Source organism: Grus americana, chromosome 7 (assembly GCF_028858705.1).
Source record: "Grus americana isolate bGruAme1 chromosome 7, bGruAme1.mat, whole genome shotgun sequence".
Classification (NCBI taxonomy): domain Eukaryota; kingdom Metazoa; phylum Chordata; class Aves; order Gruiformes; family Gruidae; genus Grus; species Grus americana.
The window spans coordinates 10,877,201-10,886,432 of record NC_072858.1 but is presented as its reverse complement, the minus strand read 5'-3'; the positions used below and the strand labels follow the sequence as shown (position 1 = coordinate 10,886,432).

General features: G+C 43.1%; 2 protein-coding genes across 2 annotated transcripts in view; both read right to left on the bottom strand.

Moving 5' to 3' along the window:
• The window catches only part of GPAM (glycerol-3-phosphate acyltransferase, mitochondrial), an 83,535-nt gene extending 75,266 nt beyond the window's left edge, over positions 1-8,269 (bottom strand). Inside the window, exon 1 of the mRNA XM_054832230.1 lies at positions 8,200-8,269. The gene's annotated coding sequence lies outside the window, so the exon portion shown is untranslated. The remainder of the gene's footprint in view (positions 1-8,199) is intronic.
• Positions 8,270-8,378: 109 nt separating this feature from the next.
• Positions 8,379-9,232, bottom strand: part of ZDHHC6 (zinc finger DHHC-type palmitoyltransferase 6) — a 55,847-nt gene continuing 54,993 nt past the window's right edge. The window contains exon 11 of the mRNA XM_054832235.1: positions 8,379-8,710. The gene's annotated coding sequence lies outside the window, so the exon portion shown is untranslated. The remainder of the gene's footprint in view (positions 8,711-9,232) is intronic.

Sequence of the window (9,232 nt, the reverse complement as noted above, 5' to 3'; positions counted from 1 at the left end):
GCTTCTTCTCCAAAGCCTGTTTCTTTTGCCTCGCCTTTGCAACGGTCACTGCTCTCCTATCATGGCTATTTTGTGCAGAAAGCCTTGAACTGAGTTTCCTTGGTTCGTTGATTAATTTTCTTCCTGATTATGCAATAAGTGTTGCTTTGGAACAAACCTTGCAGGATTGCAGCAGCGGTGAAGTGTGCCTGCGAATTCCCAGGCCGCCTCCCTGCCCATGATGGGATGGAGCCTCTGGGCATCCATATCTCCCCTATGCGTTACTGTACTGAGTGGGGCTCAGGCAGCCAGCAAGCAGTGGTTGCAGGATGAGCAAATCCCTATTTACCAATCCAAGTCTGGATCACTATCTCCCTACAGTCCAGAAATGGTTTATTGCTTAAAAACAAGCAAAACACAACTGAAAAACAGATCCCAGAGGTGACTGTGAAAAGGTCTATCTGCCAGAGAGGGCGGTAACATATGAACAGGTTTCAGCTCCACAAGTACTGTTCCTTAAGGAAGCACAAGTTGTCCATCCTAAATAGCTTGCATAAAAAGTCTAGACTGTCATTCACCTTCATTTTTCCAAACCTGTGTATTGCTCATTGCTATTTATTCTGCTAAATACTATTTATGATGCCAGTATTAGAAAATGCAATGATTGCAAAAGATTTTAGCACAAGCTGAAGCTTAATAGACTTCATCATTTCAGATGCACTATAATGATGGATCTTTTTCAGCTGGCAGGGCATGACGATGCTTGCCTTGATGTCTGCATCTGAAACTCCAACTCAAGGCTGGTCATGCAAATGCAGGGAAAAGAAGATTAGTTACAGGGGACACAGATAATCTGTTTAGAATCCAACATTTGTTTTCCCAAAGATTACAGTTTGGTTTTGTCCCAATTCTTCCTCCCATTTGGATGAACTCTAACGAGGCATGAGTTTTTACATGCTTTTCTTCTCACAGTTTGGCATTGCAACGCTGAAGCACAAGGCCACTGAGGTCATGGCAAGAAGTAGGAGAGAAATGAACACATAAAGGTGTCAAGATAACAACAACACAGGCTGCAGTACAATATCACTAGTACAGTGACACACATTTACTCAATATTTTGTTCATCAAATATAGTTCACATCTTACTTGCAAATGGTAAACACCATTAACCTGGGTGGCCTTTGTTTGACAGTAACTGCAGATGCAAATAATGATTAAGAAGGTCCAACAGAAATTGCCAATGAAAGAGTGAGTCAGATCTAACGCAAAATCCACAGGAGTACCAACCAGCGAGCATGCCACCCATGCAAGCCGGTACTTTCTGTCCTTGACGCTTTATATTTAGCGTCCCCAAACAAGCAGTGCCATGGCGCCGTGATTCCTTCCACTCCTGCCACCCCAGGTCCAATAGTGAAAAAGAAGGAGCAGGCTCTGAGATGTCAAGTCAGAATTAATTATAGTCAAGCCTTATGCCTCACATCCTGTGCTGGGATCCCACAATTTCAAGTCCAAACTTGAGAATGAATCCTCAGTAGCTGGTCACCAGAGGATGTGCAACTGATTCTGCTGCAAAGATGCCAGACTAGGTCTGACCTGATATGACAACCTAGTGCATCCTCTGCTAGCTCAGCCCTGAAAGGAGTGAAGAGGCTGCAAGCCTTTCTGTAGGGGGATCTCAACTCAGTAGCTCATGGAGGTAAACATTGCATACGCTGCCAGCATTGGCAATATATTACACAATATAAACACAGGCAGTGTCTCAGATCCAGATAGCATGTATAGAAACTCCCCATCTTAATCCTAATTTAAACACCAACTTCATCACTTTATTCTGTAAATCCATGACATTGTGTTTAAATGTCCCAGCCAGGGACAAGGGAAACCCCAACTTATCTCAGAATAGTATCATAAGAGCCATGACTCGATACATACAAAGCACATCACAGAATTAGATAGCCTATATTAGGGGTGAACCTCCTCATTCTGTTCTGAAGATCAAATCTTCTCAAGTTATCTCCATCCAAAGGCCAGCTGTCACTCACAGGTGCAGGGGAAAAAATAGCTATTGATTGATTGGACCCCACAGCTCTTTCATGTAGCATATCATTTTGGCCCTGCAAAGGTCAAGTCCAGTGGCTTCAGAAAGAAATAAGCAATAACTCTTGCAGTCAGGCACCCAAGGGGGAGACTAGTGTCCTGAGCTCCATCAGCGGCTGTGTTGCACCCTGAAGCATAGACATCAGCCTGCTTTCCAGTATTTTTATTTACTTTGGTGTTACAAGGAAAACCTAGTACCCACCTAATGTGTTAGCCTGCTCTTTAAAAGCAATTACGTTAGACACGTTCCAGTTCTAAATTCTAAGAGAAATGTTGTTAAATTCCCCTATAGGAAGCCAACCTGCAATGCAAACTGCTGCTCTGTAGTGCAACCAGTCTCCAGCCTTCCCAGATTGCTTCTCACTTTGAGCAGCCTGTGCCTCCTCTCCTGCTAAATTTTCTCTGCGTGTGGTTTCATCCACATTAACACCCTCCTCCCACAGACTGGCTTTCTCTGGGCATTTACACACTGTGACACAAAACATCACTGGAAGGGATCCCACTCTGTTGCAAGACAGTCTGCTTTTCTGCTTACATTCACCTGCTCTAACTGGAAAATAACGTCAGCGGTTTTCTTCTGGGAGCAAACACAGCAACACATGTCAACATGCCTAAGACACAGACATGCAGGATGTATATCATATTGACCTTATTTTAAAAAGACAATTAAGCCACAATAGGTAGCAGACACTTGTCAGTAACATGGTCCTGAAATATGTTTTGAGATGATCTTGCAGGTTTAGGTTGCATGCTGCTTTTCCATAAGCACATCCGGCAGAGTCCAAATGATGCAGTACTGCATAACGGGAAGTGGGGCACGTAGATCCTGTTCCTTGGTGAGCACTAAAACTGAGGTCTAATGCTAAAGCTGAGGTCTTATCACTGTGAAATGTTTGCACAGCACTATAAATTTACACAGTGATTAATAAGCCCTGATAAGAGCATTCTGAGCTGTTCTCATTGTCTTCATGCCCAACACTTCTGTGCTAGCACCTTTTAGTGAATACCTCAAAGTACTCTAAAAACAGTAACTGATTAATATGGAAGATTTAATCTGTCGTTTACAAACTGAGAAAAACTGAGGCAGAAAGAACAACATGAGCAGGTCACGGCAGGGGAGCATGTCAGATCACTAGAGGGGAATGTTACTGGAACAACAGAAATAGTAATCAAGGAAAAATATGTATCCTGATCTGATCCTTCTGAGGATGAATTGTGAATTGAGAAAACTTGCAAATTTTGCATTTATTTTATCTGTATTGGAAAGAGAAATTCCATATATACAGAAAATCAAGACAACAAATTTAAGGGTTCCGAAACACAATTTATTATGTACCCGGTGACCCACAGTAAGAAATCACAAGCACCCATAGCAAACATAAGATAAAACTCAAAGGTTAATTGCCTGGAAGGAAGTTTACACCAACAGATTTTACCTCACAGTTGTGATAGGTGTGCCTCGATGGGTGGCAATCCTTACCCTCTGATGTACCCAGACCTCCACCCCCAGCTCACAGCCAGCCAGACTCGGGCTGTGTACCTCTGTGGAGGCCAATAATGCAGTTTCAGCTTCTCTCTGGGTGTATGGCCTATCTCGAAAGTAATCACAGCACGCAGGAATTTCACAGACATAATAGCTATTTCTTCTGTGTGGTTGATCCCACTGTGGACGGGTAGGCTGCTACCCACCGTATAAGCATCACCAGTGGTTTCTACCTTTAGCAACAAAAAGAGCGCAACTATTCTTATTGCATATCCTAGGTGTGGGGTGCAGGGTGCAAATAAATCTGAAGTTTCAATCCTACAGCGACTATTTTCCAAAATATAAAGAAAAGTGGGGGAAAAAAACCCAAAAAAGTTTTGAAGTTACTGTATCAATGGTCCTCCACTGGACTAAAGCAAAACTTTATTCAGTCTTTTTTCCTAGGAGAGATCTTCAACCACTTCACAACTTTCCTTGGCAGATGGGGAAACAAGTTTCCTTCTCACACTCATTAATAGATTATGAAAACACATTTGCTACTAACCAGCCTACTGAGTTATTTCAGCAGAGGTGCCTCTCCAAGGCCAGCAGAAGAGTCATGACAGAAGCGTTGCTATTCCATGACTATTGGCTCAATAGCCAGAAAGTGCCAAACACCATACGTTTTAAGAATGTTATGGAAGAGGCTGTACAGGTCACTTGGGAGACTGACTACTTGAAGGGGGATGCTGAGAGTGCAGAAGTTGCAGGTCCACCAAGCAATGAGCCACTCTCTCCTGTGAAACTAGAAAGGAGGAGGAAAAGGGCTAATTTCTTTCGTGACCACTGTTGTTCTCCATTGCCTTCATTTTCCCTGATTTGTTTTGGAAATAGGCTGCAGTTACTGAAAGCATCTTCCAAAACTTCAGTAGGAATCAAGGGAAGAGATATACAGAGATCACTGCCCACCACGCTGACCAATGTTGCCTTCCTGTGTCTTCTCCTGCTTCTGATACTCCTTTGCATTCTCCATCGGCTTTTGTTTCTTCATTTCAAGCATGTTAGAACAACACTTTGGTTAGCATCACATTTGTGCAGAGCATCAGTCCAAAAAATGAGGCAACATTGATGACAAGAGCTCATTTATCTTCCTTTTCTCTGCCACCAACTGCACCAGTCCCTTCAAATGATCAACATATATTTCCAGTTTGCTCACCATGTTGTCCATATACAACGAATTCTTTATCATCTGGTACAAAGCAACACAGCATATTGTATATAGTTTCAGATTCCAGTAGCTTCCTCCTGGTGGCTGGATTTCACGGCAAGGGAGCGAATGACTTGTCTGTTCCATATTCCAGGCCTTTTCATGAGGTGCCATTGTTTGATCATGCTTGGGTCCTCCTACCTCATGTCTCTACAGAATCTACATACACTGCTGATTACATAGTTGTTTCTCACACTAGTTTAAAGACGTAGCTTGCTGAGGGAAGAAATAATTCTGAAGGATAATTTTCCCATCTGGCATAATTTAACACTGGCCTCACTGGAGCATAAGAAAGGTTCATTGAATTCAAAAGCCTGCCTCTGACAGTAACGACGAGCAGCTGCTTACAGAAAGTGCAAAAGCAACACAACACACACACAGTGAATCTCAGGGCCCCCTATAACAACTATTGTAACATACAGCTACCTTGCAAGACACAAAGCTGCAGGCTTGCATCCTGGCCAAATTCTATCACAGATTATTATATAATAAAATACTAAGATATTGAAAGGAATAAGATGCAATTACCTGAGAGAAGGGGTTGCAGGGAGGGGAGATCAGGGGTATCTACTTTTTAGTAAGCACAACTGCAAAGGATGAAGCACTTTTATAGATTGTATCTTTTTAGCTTATTTTGAGGCTTTTTATATGTTTTAGCAAGATTAATATGACCTGTTTTGCTTCGAGAGGAGACTACACAAGCATTTGAAATGAGTAGGGAGAGTACTGACCACAGATACAGAAAATTAAACAGGAGACATTCCATCACCCATGATGCCTGAAGCAACCATAGTCTGTATTAAAAAAAAGGCGGGGGGGGGGGCTGGCTTACTATTTGCCTAATTGACATGACACCTGGTTTCAACTGGATATTAATCGTCTTCATTTCCTGCTGTAAACCATCAAACATTGTAATTGTGGGCTGTTGAGCAGTTCCTCTTTCCCTTCTCTACAACAGCCGCATTTGAGTGGTGAACAAACTCCTGCACATTTCACACGGTCTATAAAACACTTTTGATACCTGGCAGGTTATTTGTGGTAATAAGCCCTTCTCAAGCGAGCAAAACTCACCTTTCATGGCTTGCTTCTCTTGACCACTTTTTCGCAGAGAAGAAAATTAGTCTCTGCTCTGTATTTTCATCCCAACAAGCTCTTAACGTGGTGATGATCCTTGCATTGCACTTCACACACTAGCAAGGCTGTAGGGATGAGTCCTTGATTCTGTTGATAATCTCTGAACACAGCAAGCATGATTCGTCATGGTTCCAAGTCCCCACATGGCTATTCTCATTTTAGAATTATCCATATTTGATTGAACATGTGCATAACAAGAAAGGGAACGTGTCCTTACTAGAAAGGGTTCCAGCTCCCCACTTGGGAAAGCTTCCAGGCTGAGGACTGCATGCCACCAGGGAACTGGTAGGAATTAGTGCCAGAACTTACACAAATAAGAATATCAAATAAGGAGAAATTGTCTTTCAAAGACACAATGGACAAGAAGATGTCATGTGAGTGCTTTAGACACACTGGAGGGAAAGAATGGCCATGGTTGCTCAAACAGATACAAAACTGCCAAGGAATGTTGCTGATCTGCTTGAAATTTTGGGCTTGGTGGGGGGGAGTTGGAGGGGTGCACATGGTTAGGTTTTTTGGTAACAGAGTTTACAATCAGTGATAGGATCTCCATCTAGCATTAGAAATCCAGTAAAGGAATTACTAGTAAGCTTAGGTAAATGCTATAATCTTGTAGAATATTTATCAAAAGATCAAAATCCATACAAGCCTTCAAAGATGAAGGTGACATCTTTAGTAAGCAGACAGATACATTACTCCGTCTATACTCATATCAGACGTGCTATGTTTCAGTGCAAATACAGCTCCTTCGGGATGTAAATACGCACTTCCAAAAAGCATTGTATGAAAAGATTGTTATTTTGCTTGTTTTGAACTATCTGACAATGCTGGCTTCAGAACTCCTTGCTAGCTCTCTTTTCCATTCAGCAAACTTGCCCTCCTGGAGGGGATCCTGTTTGCCACCAGCCTACACAATATTGTGGTTCTGCTATAGCTACGTGGCATTGCCCTGTCAACCTTCAGACATCCGCCAGTGACTCAGGCCACAGGCTGATCTTGGTGCTGATACCTAAATCCAGCCAAGTGGTACCTAAGAACAGACCCAGACCTGATTTGGCTGTGCAAACAGAATAAAAAGAACAAGTAGGAAACTCAAATGCTAGGAAGGATATAGCTGTAGAAGTTTGTCTTTGGGATAACATTAAATTTAAAGTCCTTTAGCCTAAGATAGATCAAAAAAAGACAGGAGAAGGAAAAATGGAACAGTCGTGAGGAGAGGCTCTAGAAAAAGTGAACTTTACACCCCAACAACCAGAACTGACCACAAAACAAGAGCAAATTGGTTCCAGTAACCCCAGGAGAACAATCAGGTTAGACATTGTGTTTGTTCAACGACAGGATGACAATTCTCCTGCTATAGTTCTGCCATTGCAGCTCTCTATTTATGGTCAGACATTAAAAGCAACACTATGCCCCAGGGCACTGTAACTCAGACACTGAGCATATATCCATGCCCGGGTTTCCCTCCCAAGAGTGAAATAAGATCCTCATTCCTTTGTAATTGTCACCTGAATGCTGGGTGTAATTTGCCCGGTTGTTGGCATTTCTTACATCTTACAGTTTACAAAAATATCAGGATTAAGATTTTCTAGGTACAGGGATGTGGAGCAAGGCGTTATTGCAGCATAACACGATTAGCGCAGCAGCACACTGTCAGCTTGCTTCGCCGTCATGTCATCTTTGGCAGCACTTCATCACCTCTGCACCACTGCAGCAGCAGAGAGCAACCGTGAAACTGGTTTGATCAGCGCTCGGGGAGCCTGCGGGGTGCGGTGCTGCCCGGGCTCGGCCGGCACTGCCGTCCTTGCCCTGACTTTCCCAGAGAGGGTTTCAGTGGAGGGGCTTAAAACCTCTGAAAATCAGCCTGAAGGATTGCCTGGTGACGATCATGGAGCTGGACCATAGGACATCTTTGACAAGATTGGTGTAATGTCTTGACTAATTTTAAACTTGCTCACAAATCTACATGCCCTGGTTTTCAGGGCTCCTAATTAATCAAGCAGGGTTCAACTTTTTTGGTGACCAACTCTGAAAGACACTAACTTTAACTTAAGGCTGAATCCTTCTAAGCCTTAGTTCCCACCTCACACACTCCCTCCTTTCCCCCCCACATTTCTTTTTTTAATGTGTCTGTGCACACCACAAACTTCTGTTAGGTGACGTTTATAGAAAGACACTGTCATCTTTGAAAAGAGCAATGCTTTCCTCACTCCCCAAAGTACTTGGCAGGTCAGTTCTTGTGGCTCTTAAACTTACTCACTTGTAACTGAAGTTTGGCAATATTCATGATGAAGTCCACGAAGTGGCTCATCTTCAGGAGCAAAGCCATCTAGCCAGCTGATGGAAGCAATTTTGTTGGACTGCAGGCAGATGCAGACAGATATTTAAGAATCCACTTCTACTATCTTTTTTCTTTCATTTTTACTTTATTTTATGAATTGTAGGGGAACACACCAAACTGCTCTGTCATCTAAGGCTCCAGCTACACCAAAGCCCTTCCACAAGCTATTGCAGAGACAGCAGAGCAACTTTCATGACTATCTCAAACATGGTACTTTCCTGGCTGGCGAAGAAGCGGCCATACTTCTTTCTCCATCAACTGCCACCCTCTTGTCAGAAAGACCTTGTGGTATCCACTGGGGGTGATATGGCTGAGGATTCTGTGCTCCCTGAACACTCTTCAGCTCCCAGCAAAGCCCAGAGAAGGCATTAAAGCAGCTCCCAGGACAAGACTTGCTTTCCTGATCCTTGTACTGGCTTTTTTGCTGGTCCTTAGGAACAAAAGGGGATTTTAGAGGGACTTGGGACAGATGATGGAGTAACTACATCCTTTTTCAAAGGTGCACTGTGCTTGTGCATGTTCAAAAGAAAAGAAAGCATATTCCAAGGGAGGTGAGCACCAAAAGCAGCTACAGCTCCCGTTCTCATGCCACATCTCTCCCTTCTGCTCAGCAGCCTTTCTAAGTATGTTTTTTTCCTCCAGAGCAACTGGGTTAAAGAGCTTGGTCAAAGCATGACATCCACACTCTTATTCCCAGTTTTGGACTAAATAAGGGCACTCTTCACCAACCACTATAGACCTGCTGAGAGTCTTCCAGCAAGGTTTGTAATTTAATGGAAAAGACCCAGGACAAACAGATTCCTGTTGAATTTCCTCTGCTTATTAGCGGAGGGAAGGACAACAGACATTCAAAAATCATTTTCCTAGAATGCCAGGTAGGGGACAACCTGCATATTGGCTGATGAACCATCTGAACCACACAGGACTGGCACCAAGCCAGTAATTGGCGACG